At 42.2% G+C, this 14109-nt stretch overlaps 1 long non-coding RNA gene across 1 annotated transcript in view; it reads left to right on the top strand.

Annotated features, from left to right (window-relative positions):
* LOC148054786 (uncharacterized) overlaps positions 1-11272 on the top strand; it is a 38083-nt gene extending 26811 nt beyond the window's left edge. Inside the window, exons 3-4 of the long non-coding RNA XR_015706180.1 lie at positions 7835-7882; positions 11165-11272. This is a non-coding gene — a long non-coding RNA (uncharacterized LOC148054786). The remainder of the gene's footprint in view (positions 1-7834; positions 7883-11164) is intronic.
* The last annotated feature ends 2837 nt before the right edge of the window (positions 11273-14109 follow it).

Raw genomic sequence — 14109 nt, 5'->3', positions numbered from 1 at the left:
TGAATGTCACTTGGGAAAAGATAATTTCATAATTACTGTGAGTCCTGGTTATAAGAAATTCATCTTATGATAAACTTACTTTTTCCTGCTGAATTATCACTTGTGCAGTCCTTTATAGCTCTGCAAAGCCATTGTGAAAATCACTTTCTAGTGCCATGTACATGCATTCCTTGCTTCCTCTGAACCACTGCAAGTGATGGTACAAGGCAAAGGCACTGGAAGACTTGGAGCCACCAGTGAACCTGAAAAACACAGAACAGTCTTCTCAATTCAAACCTTACCCTGGCCTGGGTGCTCTGTGGAGAGACCTCACTGGCCCTGAGATCAGGTTCTGTCTGGTTAATCACTGCAGAAAGTCCTTCTCTGTTACAGAATATTTTTTTATTCTGAATTACAGTTGCTGGTTTGTATTCACTTCGTCTCTGTTCTTAAGCATCAGTAAGTAAACTGAAGGGAGCTAATTTCATAAGCATTACTTCTGAAAAGATTATTTTTCTCTCCCTCTCTCACCTACTTCTCCATTCTCACTTTCCCCTTCCCCTCCACTGCTGACTCAAGAAAGTCTCCTCTTCAGATTGTGTAAGCACAAATGAGATTAGTTTCTTCAACACTTTTTTCCTTTCTCTCTTCATATTTCCCACAGCTCATGCTTTTTCTCCCACTGTCCCTTTTCTCTTTACAAAAGAAAACAAAGCGTGTGATTAAAAAAAGAAAAATCAGTGATGTAAAAAAAAAAAAAAAAAAAAAAAAAGGTAAAAAGCATCCTGAATTTTTGGAGGGATGGGGGGGACTTGTGTGCTGGGACAGCTACTTCAAGAGTATGCTGGTCACCTGGGAAGCACAGTAGTGAGGAACAACAGGTACAGGTATTTCTGTAGTTGCTTAGCTCTAGGCAGAGCCTGCATTTTGAGTGGAGGAAAAAAAAAACTGTTATCTTGGGGGACATGAGGGAGAAGGAGTCATATTCTAAAGCCATGCTAAGAGAGAAATACATTGCTGCCCTGCCAGGGTTCTGGCAGGCACCAGTGCTCCCCAGGGCTCTCACCAGCTCTGTAAAATAGTACTATCTGTTTCCTCTTCCTCTGAAAAAGTAGGTCGGAAAAACTCCACGTGTCTTCCTAGACCCTACAGGGTCACAGAAAAGTGCCCTCTGTCCTTCACAGAGTGCTCCAAGCATGCCCAGCGACTGCTGCAGGTGAAGAATGACATTAAGCTACATAGCAGGAGGAAAAGTGACATTACTGGGCAATATTTTAGAGGCATTTTAAAATAATCTGTGGAGAGTGGATTTCATTCTGAGTTCATTTCTCTATCCAGGTTGTTTGGCTTGAGTTGGTTTTTTTGTTTGCTTTTTGTTAGGTTTTTTGTGGTGGTTTTTCTTAAATTTTTCTTATTATTTTTCTTTCTCATGCTCAATGAAATTCTGGCTGGTAAAATGCCTCATGAGACATCCCAGACAATTCACCCTGTGTTTTACATGCTATTAAAATATATGGATCCAGCCTGTGCAGCTGCTTGCTGTCAGGTCCATTACATCCTGAGCATCCATGCCCCCAAGTGATTTTTGCTGAGGCCTTTCTCGTTCATTGTTGGAGGTGACAGATACTGTAGAGAGAGCAGCTGATCCTCAGGGAGGTGGGAGCGGAGCTGCCTGATTGATTGTCTGTAGAGGATAGGTAGGCACCGAGCTGGTCTGCAGTGAAGTCTTGTTTAGGAGGATACAACAGGCAGTTGGATTTTGTCCCTCTCTGGAGCATTTTATTCACGTTCCTGGATGACGTGTGCTTTGTTTTGCCTTTGTACCAGATAATACACTGACAATGGCTGGGGTTTTTTAATTTTTTTTTTTTGCTTTGTTTCTCATGTGTTCCTAGAAATTAGAGAGGAAAACAACATGCTGAGTTGCACACTCTGTGTTCATCAGACAAAGCCAGTTTGTCCTCTACAAAACAGCTTGGTATGTTTTACTGCATCCAGTGTTAAATCATCTAGAAGTCCCATCACAAACAATTACACCTTGGCGCTTTCTGTTGGCTTAAACAGGGAAGTGAGAGGGTGGACTTTTGGAGCACACTTCTAAATACGTTGGTATAACTCCACAGCTTCAGGGAATTATTGCTGCATTGCAAACAGTCAGTCGATGCAAGATTGCAATCAGGGAGTGAGCGTGACTGTGCGAATGGCACACCCGTATGACCTGTGCAATTTGCTGCTCAGCCTCCTATCTCAGAGCGCACATGGCACCCCTGTGGTCCGGGGGACGCTAACCAGGCAGCGTCGCTGGGAGGTTGCCAACATGATGTACTTCTCACTGGAAAAGGCTGACAGGGGCTACCACAATGTTCTGTACTCATGCCTGGATTTAATATACCAAGCTTTCCCCAGCAGGGAAAGAAGTTGGCATGGCTACAACAGCTAGTACCTTGCTCTGAATAAATGGTATCTCTTACCTTAGACATGCAGCGGGAGACAGTAAGGCCGTTCGTGGTTGCACCATTATCCTCACAGTGCCCATGGAGTGTACAGGCCAGCGGGATCAGCAGTGACCCCGTGGTGAGGGGAAGGAGAGGGCCTGGGTCTGGGCCAGCACTGCAAGAGCTTCGTCTTTCATGTCATCTCTACCCAAGGCTGATGATTTAAGCTTGCCTGGAGCAGCATGTGGTGTAACTTGACTTTTAGTACTGGTATGAAAGTAGAACAATGTCTGTATGTCAGGATTTTTAAATGACAGGTGCATGTACTTCTAGGAAAACATTGCCTTAGTCCCCTAACCCTTAGCTAAGTGGAGCTTGTCAGGTGAACAGTCAAAAAGAAAGGCAAGAGAGGAACTGCTGTCACAAAGCTACCATTTACAAAGCATGTCTGAATTTGTACACAGTTCATCAGGGGCAGCTGATGATTTAAGATCATTGTTCAATTTAAAATGACAGAGAATTTGGACAAAGTTTAATAAGAGTCTGGCACCTACAGATAGGGATGGACAAATGTGAATGCAGGTTCTGAGCACTCAACTGAGCACTCAGGCCAAGTATTTCCCTGTCTCCGACTTCAGTACAGCATTAAGGTTTTTAGGTGCAGCGCAAACAACTGCCTTGTCGCAGAAGGGTACTCTGAGCACTGCCTTTGTGATAACAAGCTGAGTTACATGGCAGAACTTGGGGTAACACAACATCGTATTGCATCCTCAGCAGAGACTCGAGATGACAACAGTTGTGTTTATAAGCTTAGAAGTGCCCTCCTTGCAAAAGAACTGCACGTAAAAGAATGATCCAGCAACACTCGGAATGGCTCGTCGGGAATCCTTCCTTCCCATAGGAAGGACCTCATGAACTAGCAGAGTAACTCTGATCTTCACTCTGGCACTGGCAGAGGGGGGCTGCCAGATTAAAAGCATTTCAGATGCAGTGTGTATTTACTTTCACCTGGGCTGGTATGGCTGTTCAGAACAACATGGAGTCAGGTGCAATTCAGAGCCTCTAAACCAGAAACCTAGAAGTTCTCTTTTCTAACTTGGTGCTGCATGCAGCTCTCCAGATGGCTTTGGCGTAGAAGCATGTCAGACCAGATCCAGTTCTGCCTCTGTACCTTCTCTGCAGCACATCTATGAGCCCAGCTTATTGTTCTGGTAGCCAGGGGTTTTTGTGTTGTGTAGGGGTTTTGGGGGCTGTTCCCCCCTACCCCTTAGGTCATCTGACATCCTGAATTTTTCTATGTCGTTCTTCCTCGCATCTAAATGTGTTTCATTAAATCCGTTGGTACCCCTTCTGTTTTGGCAGCAGTCTGCCTCCTTCACTCCTCAAAATAATAATAATAGAGTTTGAAAAGAAAGTTCATATTGTTTACTTTCCTTTATAGCTAAACATTGCATCTACCCTGTAATCTAATAATATGCCTTCTGCTTACATCTAAGTTAGTGGCAGCTCATAGCTTGAACACTTAGGCCACCTCTAATGCGGTAACAAATTGCTGATTATCAAAGGAGTAGTAGCACTTATTTAGACTCCCACACACACTGAATCTAGGTTAAGGTATGTGAGGAAGAAAATGAAGGCGAGAGCAATCGTTAGCTTCTTAATCAGTACGCTATTAAACAACAGAATACAACCTACCCAGTGCCTATTACTGAAAAAAAAAAGGACATAATTGAATATTTAATATGATAAATGTGATGAAATGGACGTCTGGAAAAAAGCTAATGTTATAGCCTATCACCTTCTAAAATAATCAAAGGAGAGGACGAGTGAAGAGTATATTTCTCTTAATGGCTATAGGAAGGGATGAAAAGTTGCCTTTTGTTTCTGACACTTCTCCTTTATGGATACTTCTGTCTGTCCCTTGACTGGTAGACTGTCCAGCTGTAAAATGACTCTGATGACACTTAGCTCCTTTACCACACCAGCTCAAGTGAATCAGTCTACAGAGTACTTTGGGATTTTTTTTTTTTCTCCTCAGTTTTTCCTTCCAAATGAAGAATAACGTTGCCTTTTTAGTTCTATATCCTAGGTTTTTCAAGTTCATATTTAAGACGTGATTCTGCTTTCAGATCTCCAAGTTCATCTCTTATAATGAGCATTCTAAAGCAGTGAGCCTGTTGCTTTGATTCTATTCCATGTCTTAGACTTTTTCTTAAATGTTATTCTTGGAGTCAAGAAATCATATAAGGGTCTCTGTTCTTATAAAAACACATGCTTTTAGTCTTATACAGAACATCTGAAGAACATAACTGCAATGTACATAGATGCTAGGAAAACAAAAAAACTTACAAAATAAACCTTGTGGTCTTGTAGTTGATGTGGGGATAAGGAAAAGGGATAATTTATGTTCTTTGAATGATTAGGTTAAGAGTGAGTTTTAGGGGTTTGTTTGGAATTAGTTTTGGAGGCATTCCTTTTTGCTTCTTACTTGCCACAGAACAGTACTAATTCTTACTTCTGGGTTTGTTGTTGTTTTGTTGTTTTTTGTTTTTTGTTTTTTTCTGTCTGAAAGAGCAGAATGAGGCACTTCTATTTATTTATAATCTCCTAAACTGAGATACATAGCCTGGTGTTCTTGGTGGGTTGCATAAAAGACCCATATATGAAGCAATAAAGAAATGCTCCCAGATTGATTAGGCACTGGATAAGGCTTAGGCAGAGGAGAGCTGGCCCAGATCCATTTTAAGTTAGGTACAGGTCTGAGTTATGCTTCATCTCTCCCTGCCTTTTCCTGCCTGCAGCTGTAGTCCATTCAAGCTGTTGTCTAGGATACAGGCGGACAGTCTATTCAGCTCATGTTGTAAATGCAGAAAGGAGGGATGGTCTTGGGGCTAAAGCATGACTGTACTGCAGACCTCCTGTGTAGCATTTAACAAGTCACTTATTGTTATCAGAGCTGCCCTTATCAGGTGGGAAGGTGCACGTGGTTAGGAGGCACCCTGAAAATACAGTGACAGAGACCACAATAGGTGAGAGAGAGAGAGAGAGAGAGAGACAACATGATGCCTGCAACTACATCCTTATTTGTGTTGTGTATCAGTGTCACAGGACTGAGAGTGGGGATAAAATCTTCCAATTAATTTGCTTACTTCACTCAAGTTTAAAACTTGCTCTTCAAGCTTCCCTTCCTCCCCTCCTGGATAGTCCCAGGGACCAGAGAAGCTACAGACAGTCTCCATGCACAGTCCTGGGCCACAGGACACAAGGATCTAGGTCTGTGGCCATCCATCATGAATGGGTGAAAATTAGAAAAGCACTGTGGTCCTATATGCTGTCTCATCGCTGAGCAGCTTTCCCTGGCAGTAATGACACAGCCAGCATGGTAGGAATAGGAAGGTCCACATTTTTCTGTTCATGGGCTTCTCAAGTTTCCCTGCTAGGTGATTGTAGTGAGGAAGCAGGAGCCCACCATTTCTTGCTTGCTTCTGTCAAGGAGTATCATGGAGGTTCTGCTAAGACAGCTTCCATCAGGAGACCCTTCACCTAAGAAAATGAAATCTCCTATATCACAGAACCTCATGAAATTACCTAAAAGGTGCTACTGCATGTGATTGATTTCCTATGACAGCAGAGATCGAGACATGAGATATTTCCCAAAAGTTTCTGTGTTAAGGCTAGATACATCGGGGCTTATGCAAGTCAGCCTTTCCCTCCCTTTGATGCAGTCATTTTTTTATGGAATGCAAAATAAACTTCAGAGCAAAGCAATTAGCCAGTGTCTCTGGAAAGCAGTGCTCTGCCTGCCAAGGATGGGCATACAGGAAGGATCTGGTAAGACTTTCTCTCTGAGCTACAGGGTTTTAATCGGCATCCTGCACAGGGGAAACTGCGGGAAAACTCCGTTTGTATCATTTTGCTCCATTGCTCTAAAGAGTAGCAGGGAAAAAAAGAACAAACAACAAATCCCCAATAATCACAGCTCATAAATTCTTCATCATGTGAATGGCCCTTAGGTAGATACATCCACCCAGGGAGGTATGTGACAGCTTCTAGGCACAAACTGCTGTCCTTTATGCGGCCTACAAATTGCTGTGTACACTATCTAATACTTTGCTGATGGGCTGGGCTGGTTAACAGGAAAGAGCTCTTGACTGAAAACAGGCCATTTTTCCCCTTCAAAGCAGATCTATTTTCTCATCACCATGTTTTGTAGTAATTCAGCAATACACAGTTTGCCACGCCAGCATCATTTTCCCTAGCTGTTTAATAACCATGCTCTGAACCGGAGCTGCAGAGTATCTCATTATCCTGCTCCAAAGGTAGGAGAGGAGGGGTAGATGTGAAGAAAAACATCTGTTCCTGAGCATGTCATAAGTAAGGTTATACTGCCAACTGCAGTCAGTGTCCCTGCAGCAGCTGTAGGAGAGGAATGAAATGAGAGGAAAGAAAAATCAAGATGGGAAAACATTATTGACTTTTTCTGCAGCAGTGAGTTTAACCTGAGTTTAATATCATTTGAATTTAAAATATTCAGGAGCTGCTGCTTGCTAATCCATTTGCAGAGCTGGATGAAAGCTCCTATCTGTTATCTTCGGAGTGTGTGCAAAATCAGAAAGAGTTAACGCTGGAGAAGTCTCTGCTGATGTTCCCCTGTGCCTCAGAAAGGAGACCCGGTGGCTCACGGGTCCGTGAAGGAAGTCAGACCATTTTGAAGTGTTATGAAAGCAGCATCCAAGGCAAGCTTCGCTACTGTGCTGAGGCTGAAATGTCCTTCCGAGCAGCACAGGTACCTATAGCTTAGGGAAAAAAAACTGTGGAGAAAAACCTCTTGCAAAGACACGTGAGCTGTGGATCAGCTTTCTTAATTACTACCGAATCTGGGGAGTTTGGCTTTTGTTCTTCACAGTGCTGTTGGCTCTATCTATTGTGATCTGGTCATCTGGGTCCAGGCGTGCAGAAGTAGCAGGTCAGAGAGGTGTTGGGGTAAGGCTGATGGGATAGCACTGCCATCAGCTGGCACTGCTGACGTCCCCCGGCAGGGACCAACAAATCCTGAGGCAGAGAAAATCAATAGGCACTGCTGAAATGTTTGGCTTTTGCTGGGGTTTTTTTGTCTCATTTCTCACAGTTTACTCAGGGGTACAGGTCTGCCCTTAATCTGCTCGCTATGAAAATCCAGCAAAGTGCTTGGATATGACACCAGGTCTTTCCAGCTTCTCTACATATATCACATTTAATTTAAAATAAATTTCTAATGGGAATATTTGACATAACATTTTTCAACTGGCAGAGCATTACCCACCACGTGCTCTGTCTTGCTTTCTGGAAGCTAGTACCCCAGGAGAGCCTGAAAATGACTTTCTTGTAATGGGACTGCCTTCTCTTCACTAAGTTTGCATTGATTTTTCTATCATTTTCAGCAATGAGTTAGAGGACATTTCACTCCTGCTGCTCCAGCATCCGAAAAGGTAAAACAGTCTGCTTGTGGTATTGCAATGCTTATTTCAATGTGGCTAGAGTTAGTTGAGAAAAGTATTTCAAAGGTGCTCTAAGGATGACTTTGTCTTTCAGCTGCCTCTTTAGAAATATAAACATACCAATGCTCTTTAGCCATGGAGCTGTACAGCACAAAAGCAACGCAGTGAGGACAGAACAAACCTATCCAAAAAACACAAGCCTGAGGGAAAACCTGATATCATTCTACCTATGTTTATTTGACTTGAGGAAACCTTGTGTCATGAGATGCATTATGTTGTGGCTGCTAAGTTTTGTTGGTTTTTTGTTTTTTTTTTTAAACACCACCAACTAGAGTGAGAGTGAGCAGAAGAGAAGTTAATGGGTGTTTTAAGCAGGCAGTGAGTACAAAATTGGGTAACCTATGGAATTGGTTATGAGAGAAGGAACCCTGCATTTTGGGATCACTGGTTCAGCCCCAGCCAAGAGTAGCAATCACCCTGGCTTAGCTACTTGCTCTTTGTATCTCATAGTGAGGGAGGAGGAGATTTTTTTTAGGTGCCTGTTTCTTCTTTCCTAGAGGCAGAGTCTGCCGGGAGCCCATGGATCTGGCTAGGGCTGGCCATTACTCTCACTGCTAAGCTAGGATGTGGAAAGGATACATTGCTCCTACACCAAAGCCTGCAATACCTGAGTCCCTTCACAGCTGGTTTTCCTCAGTTCATTTACTTACTTTCTTTAACAGCAATAAAATGAGAGTTACTTTCTGTTGCTAAGACAGGAAGGTGGCTATGTAGTTGCTTACTATAGCTGAGGGATTCAGGAGTAAGTAAGGGTGCTTTTTGTAAAATGATATTCAGCAGGTCTAGAACATTAGTGCTTTCATAACATCTGTTAGAGTATTTAAGATGGAAAGTCTTGCATCAAATGAGATCAGCCTCTTTCAAAAGGCGGCGTCTTGTTTTTTAAGACTTTCGGAAGACTCCTGAGACACCAGCCTAGAAGTCTGCCCCTTTAATAAATGAGACACCAAATTTTGTTTAATATTGTCTGTTTCAGAGACAGGTGCTGTTTATTGAAACAAAAGCTTGATGGGTTTTGCTAATGATGGTGTATCCTAGAAAATATTTATGTTCTGGGAACACTCTGCCTTGTGATCTTTTGGTATGAGTTTTTATTGATGGAGTCTAGTACCCTGTTATGGCAAATTTATTCTCTCTTTTGAGTTATATACATTAAAGCTTTTCTCTGTCATTAGTTTTCCTGTCTTCAAAATTAGAATTAGCATTGCAGGATATTATGGTATGGGCGAAAAGATGAATCGTTACTCTTTAGAAAGGTAATTAACCTCCAAAGGCAGCTGCCAGAGAGCTGCCATTATAACATCAGCTGTACTCGGTTTCAGTTTTAGTCTTCTGCTGTCCTCCTCCAGCTCTCTGAGGTGTGTTGTTTATCAGCGCAGTTCAGTGAAAGCAGGAAGATGGATACCTTCAGCACACCACCTGCAAGAAGCAGGGTTTCAGATCTCTGGCTTTCACCAGAGTGACACCCTGTGCTTTTCTCTCTCCCCATCAGGATGCGCAGCAGGGCTGTGACCTTGGCAGTGCCCCTTAGCAGGTGTTGGCAACCTGTAGTGATGCTGATTAATTGTGCTGGCTCAGTGAAGGGGGGCTGCTCATTAATTCAAGCCTGTGTAAAGGAAATGGGAGACCCTTAGGAGAGGTCCTTGGACAGGCAAGACCTGCTGGTCTATGTCAGGGAAAGATGGCTTTACAGAAGGCACATTGAGTTTGTGGGAGACAGAAGGGAGAAAGAGCATCTCTCTCGCTGGCAGTTCAGGTTTGAATCCTGGTATGAGTGTACTGTAGCATTGATAGAGAAATATTTAGCCTGTCTACAGGCAGTTGTTTGCTAGTAAACAAGAAACAGTGTTCCAAACAGAGATGATTAACAGTGACAGAAAAATTTAGGAACTGGGTAGAAAGCTTTATTCTGCCTTGATCACAACTACCCATTATGTCAGTAGGTTCCGATTTTTCAGACTAATGGTAGGTGTACACTCATACAAGCATGCAACTGTGCACTGATCTTGCCCTCAAGGGACTGTGGATCTATCTCTAATGTTGTCAGATTTATTTACGAAAGATAGACTACGTTTACAGATGCTCCATTGTGCTCTGTTGCTTGGAACAGAGTGAAACCTGGTCCCAATGGATAACGGCAAAATGGGAAGGAGGTTTTTAAGGCTTTGCCCTCCCAAACCAAGTGGCTGTTAATTGAAACCATTGATGAGTTTCTATCGGCATACATGGAAAAGGAAAACACGATAAGGATTTCATACAGAATGCCCTGTAAAGAACATACATTTTGTTGCAATGCTAGCGGAATGCTCAACTTTGTGTGATAATGATAGCAGTCATGATTATTGTGGTCTTTTATATTGTTGTTGTAATGCATGTTTGCCTATTATGACAGTTTATGTCTCTGTCATCCTTCAGTGACCAAACCGTAGTTTAGCTAGTTTAGCTTTTCCACCGAAAATGCTAGAAAGATGGTAGAGATGATCGAGAGACATCTCAAATAGGAAAGACCCTGCCATGCCTCTTGGATGTCTAACTGGCAATTAGTAAATGTTTCTGATTTTTTTTTTTTTTCATAGATACATCTGTATCCTAGATGCTTCTTTGTGTCATTGCCTAGCTAGGTTTGTACACACAATCTCTAACTCTGGAGAGAATACTCTTGCTAGTTCACGGCAGATTTCTAGAAAGTTTGAGGGCTTTCCTCCTTCCTCTTATGTGTCTGTTGCGGCATGTGTATCCAGATGTAGGGCTGCAGCTGTACATCCCTTTGCCTTCCCCATCCATAATGTGGTTGGATCTTTGTGCACTTGGGCACATGAATCTCTGTTCGCAGAAAAAGCAAGACTTCTTTTACAAAAATTTCTGCTTATATAAGAGGCACATTGTCCTCAGCAGATAGTGAGCGCTCTTTAAAACTGGGCACTTTAGTAAGGTATCCAAATGCCACACTGAGAGAATTAAATTAACATTAGTATACAGACACTAGGAATGCACCTAAACAGCATGGGAAGCTTTCGGGTATGGGCAATTGCTGTTGCATGAAAGCAATTGTTTCTAAAAGTAGAATTAACTTGCTTTGCTAGTGCTTTTTATTTTACTGTTTATATTGTATTAAAACATTAAATGACTCATCTCTTGAAGTGCAACACTCATTTGGATCCATGGGTTACAGCCTCCCATAGTCAATGGAAGTCTCTGCACTGATCTTGGCAGGCTCTGGACAGGTGTAGGCAGAGAAGACTGACTTTGTCTCCAGAACGCTGAACAAGCTGCACCCCTCTTCTGCTATCAAGAGCTAAAGTCATGCAGTCATTCTCCTCAGGTTCTTGTTCCACTCCAGGTAAGAAGTAGATTTCATATGTACATCCTTACATCCCTATGCAATCCTTGTCTGGTAGTAATACTTTATAAACAACCTTCCTTTGCCAGAACAGTGGTTTCCTAGAGCTTTGACTCTGAAAGTTTTTGCAGGGGAAGTGTTTCCTCCCAACAAATGTATTGTATCACCTGACAAATGACTCTAGGAAAAGAATTGTGAATTTGTGTGGGTTTGTTTCTCTTTGCTACCTCTGCTGCTTGAAGATTCTCAGGAAGGTCAACTGACCTTTATTGAGCTCCAGCCGTTGGCAAGATGATATCCATAACGAATGTATTTCAAGCAGCCAGTGCGCCAGCATGAGTGTTTTAACATCTGACCCCATCGGTACAAATAGTGTAAGACAGAGAAGATACTTGACTACTTTTCCTAGAGGAGAGCAGCTTCCAACTGGTGTACCTGATAGTGTGTAAAATACCATGTACATGCAATCTAACTAGGTAAACACCAGAAGAATAATGGATCAAATCCTTCGTTTAGTTGAACACAACATGTCTTGCTGCTTGTTTTGGTTTTTTTTCACTATACATATGATCTGTATTGCTGCCTGGGCACATGCAAAAGTTTTAATCTTCTGGTATTGTCTAGCTTTGTTATGATCTCACTTGCCCTAGCCTCTAAAGCAGAACTACCTCGATTAAATCATAAATGTGTGGAAGAGTAAAATGAAGGCCAATATTGGGCTTCAGGCATGTAACACATACTTGTTACTTCCTGTGATGCTGGACTTACCATCACGGGCTCCATGTTGACTAGAGTTTTTAATAGCACTCATCTTGCGATTCCTCCATATCACGATGGAAGTGTTTTCCCAGTGAAGTACTGACGAAATATCTAAGGCAGCGTATACTTAATACACCCTGTGATGAGAACTGACTGAAAGGTGTCAACATGCTAGTCTGGGCCTTGAGTGAATGCAGTGAGGCTTAGGGTAAATGAAGTGCTTCATCGCTACACTTGCATTTTTGAATTCGTTACTTCTTTTTCTCAAGCTGAAGAAAATGGCCCATATTAAGCCAAGTATAATACAAACATGCATGTTACTGAAGTAACCCTTTGTCCACCTTTAGACTTCTTGCCACATGAGCTGTCAGGCCAGCCAAGTGTGCCACACAGTGTGCCACAGGCGAACATCAATGGGAAATCACAGCTCTTCACTGTGTTTGAGAGAACAAAAATAGGGAGATCCTCTCTGGAGGGAAAAGGCTCACACATCAGCCCAGTGCCTTATAATTTTTAAGTTTGCACGATATACAGGTATGGCATTTCACTTTCTTAGTAATAGTGTGGCTTTTAGCTCATTATAAGGTGTGTTTATTGCACTCTCCTTCAGGTTTTTATGTTTGATTGTCTCCTTGGGGAGAAACACTTGAAGTTTTGAGATGGACTAGGTTTCTGGTTTAGTGCTATCTAACATCTTTTAAAAGAATGACCTCTTTCTCTTTGAACATTGAAACTTGGATCTTATGATTTATCATTTACATAGGGTAAAGACCAGTCATACCCACTTAAGTATCTCTATTTTCCCATTTGTACAGTACATCCAAATGTACTTCTGTTTCATGCTATATTCATAACTGACCTAAAATGAACTTGAGCTTTTGCTCTTGCACATTGTTACTGAGTTTAATGGCAGAAAGTCATCCGCATCGATTGTTTGTGGTTAAAGCTCTCCAACTCCCCGCTCCCTGGTTCAGCCAGCGCTTTGCAGCTCTCCTGTGACACTGGGTGTCATGTGAGTTGGCTGCTTTCGGAGATCTTGAGGGGCAAATTCAAATCCCTCTATGTGGGATTTTCACTTTCTTTGAAAACTAAAACAGTATTGCCTCCTCTGTGCAGAAGGTGTTGTTAAGTAATATAATATTTTTATAAAAAGATTAGGTCTGTAACTACAGTCTTAGGTTTCGCTCATACCCTGTTGTTATGTAGGTGTAGCACTGCTAAGTGCACTGCCCAGAAGGTAGGGGCCAAGTCAGCCCATAAGCAGATGTGATCCCTGGGAAAAGGGAAGAGGGAAACAGCAGTGCACCTGAACTGGAGACCCTGAAGAAGTGAGTTTCTTCTCATTTTGTTACCCAGGGTACTCCTCTGACTTTACTGAAGCCTTTGTCCTGCAAATAAACCAAGGCTAAATGCTTTAGCCAAGAGATGGAAATAAATAACTGAGGTTAAAACTTACTAGGAGACCAGCATTTCTTTGGCTAGAGGCTTATTTTCAAATAAAGATGTTACCAGCATCACAAATATGTGACGACTTATACGCTTTCTGCAGGGCAGCCATTTTGTCAAACACAGGAGGGAGGATAAAGCCAGTCAATTTGTACAGTAACAGCTGTAACTAGTAAAAGAAATGGGGAATGTAGAATTCAATGAAGAAAAAGTTGCAGTAAATCTGTCTCTACAGTGGTCACCTGGTGGTACCCCTGCCCTGATGATTACATGTGCATGTTATCTAGCTTACTCAGTTGCTAAAGGAGTCTTCCATTTCAAAATCCTGCTCAAAATCTCTGTGCTTTAGGATGGTTTGGATCCAAACCAAAGGTGCCAAGTGTTATTTATGTTTTGATAGGCCAAGTTAAGGTCTAAAACTCAAACACTGCAAATTTCAAAGGCACGTTCGTATCTGGGCCATTTGTTTCTTGTCTGCTTTAAGCCATTTGATTTCTGTTTGATGTGAACAGGCTTGACCCATGCTCTAAGCCAGTTGGCAGCTATGCTGTTGTATTAGCAGAACACCAAATTTAAAATGATATATCCAACTGAGTCTCCATACAGCTTCTAG

This window comes from Nipponia nippon, unplaced genomic scaffold, assembly GCF_047370975.1.
Source record: "Nipponia nippon isolate SJK-2023a ecotype South Korea unplaced genomic scaffold, ASM4737097v1 scaffold_3, whole genome shotgun sequence".
NCBI classification, from domain to species: domain Eukaryota; kingdom Metazoa; phylum Chordata; class Aves; order Pelecaniformes; family Threskiornithidae; genus Nipponia; species Nipponia nippon.
The sequence above is the reverse complement of the archived record's forward strand: the minus strand, read 5'-3'. Positions and strand labels throughout refer to the sequence as shown.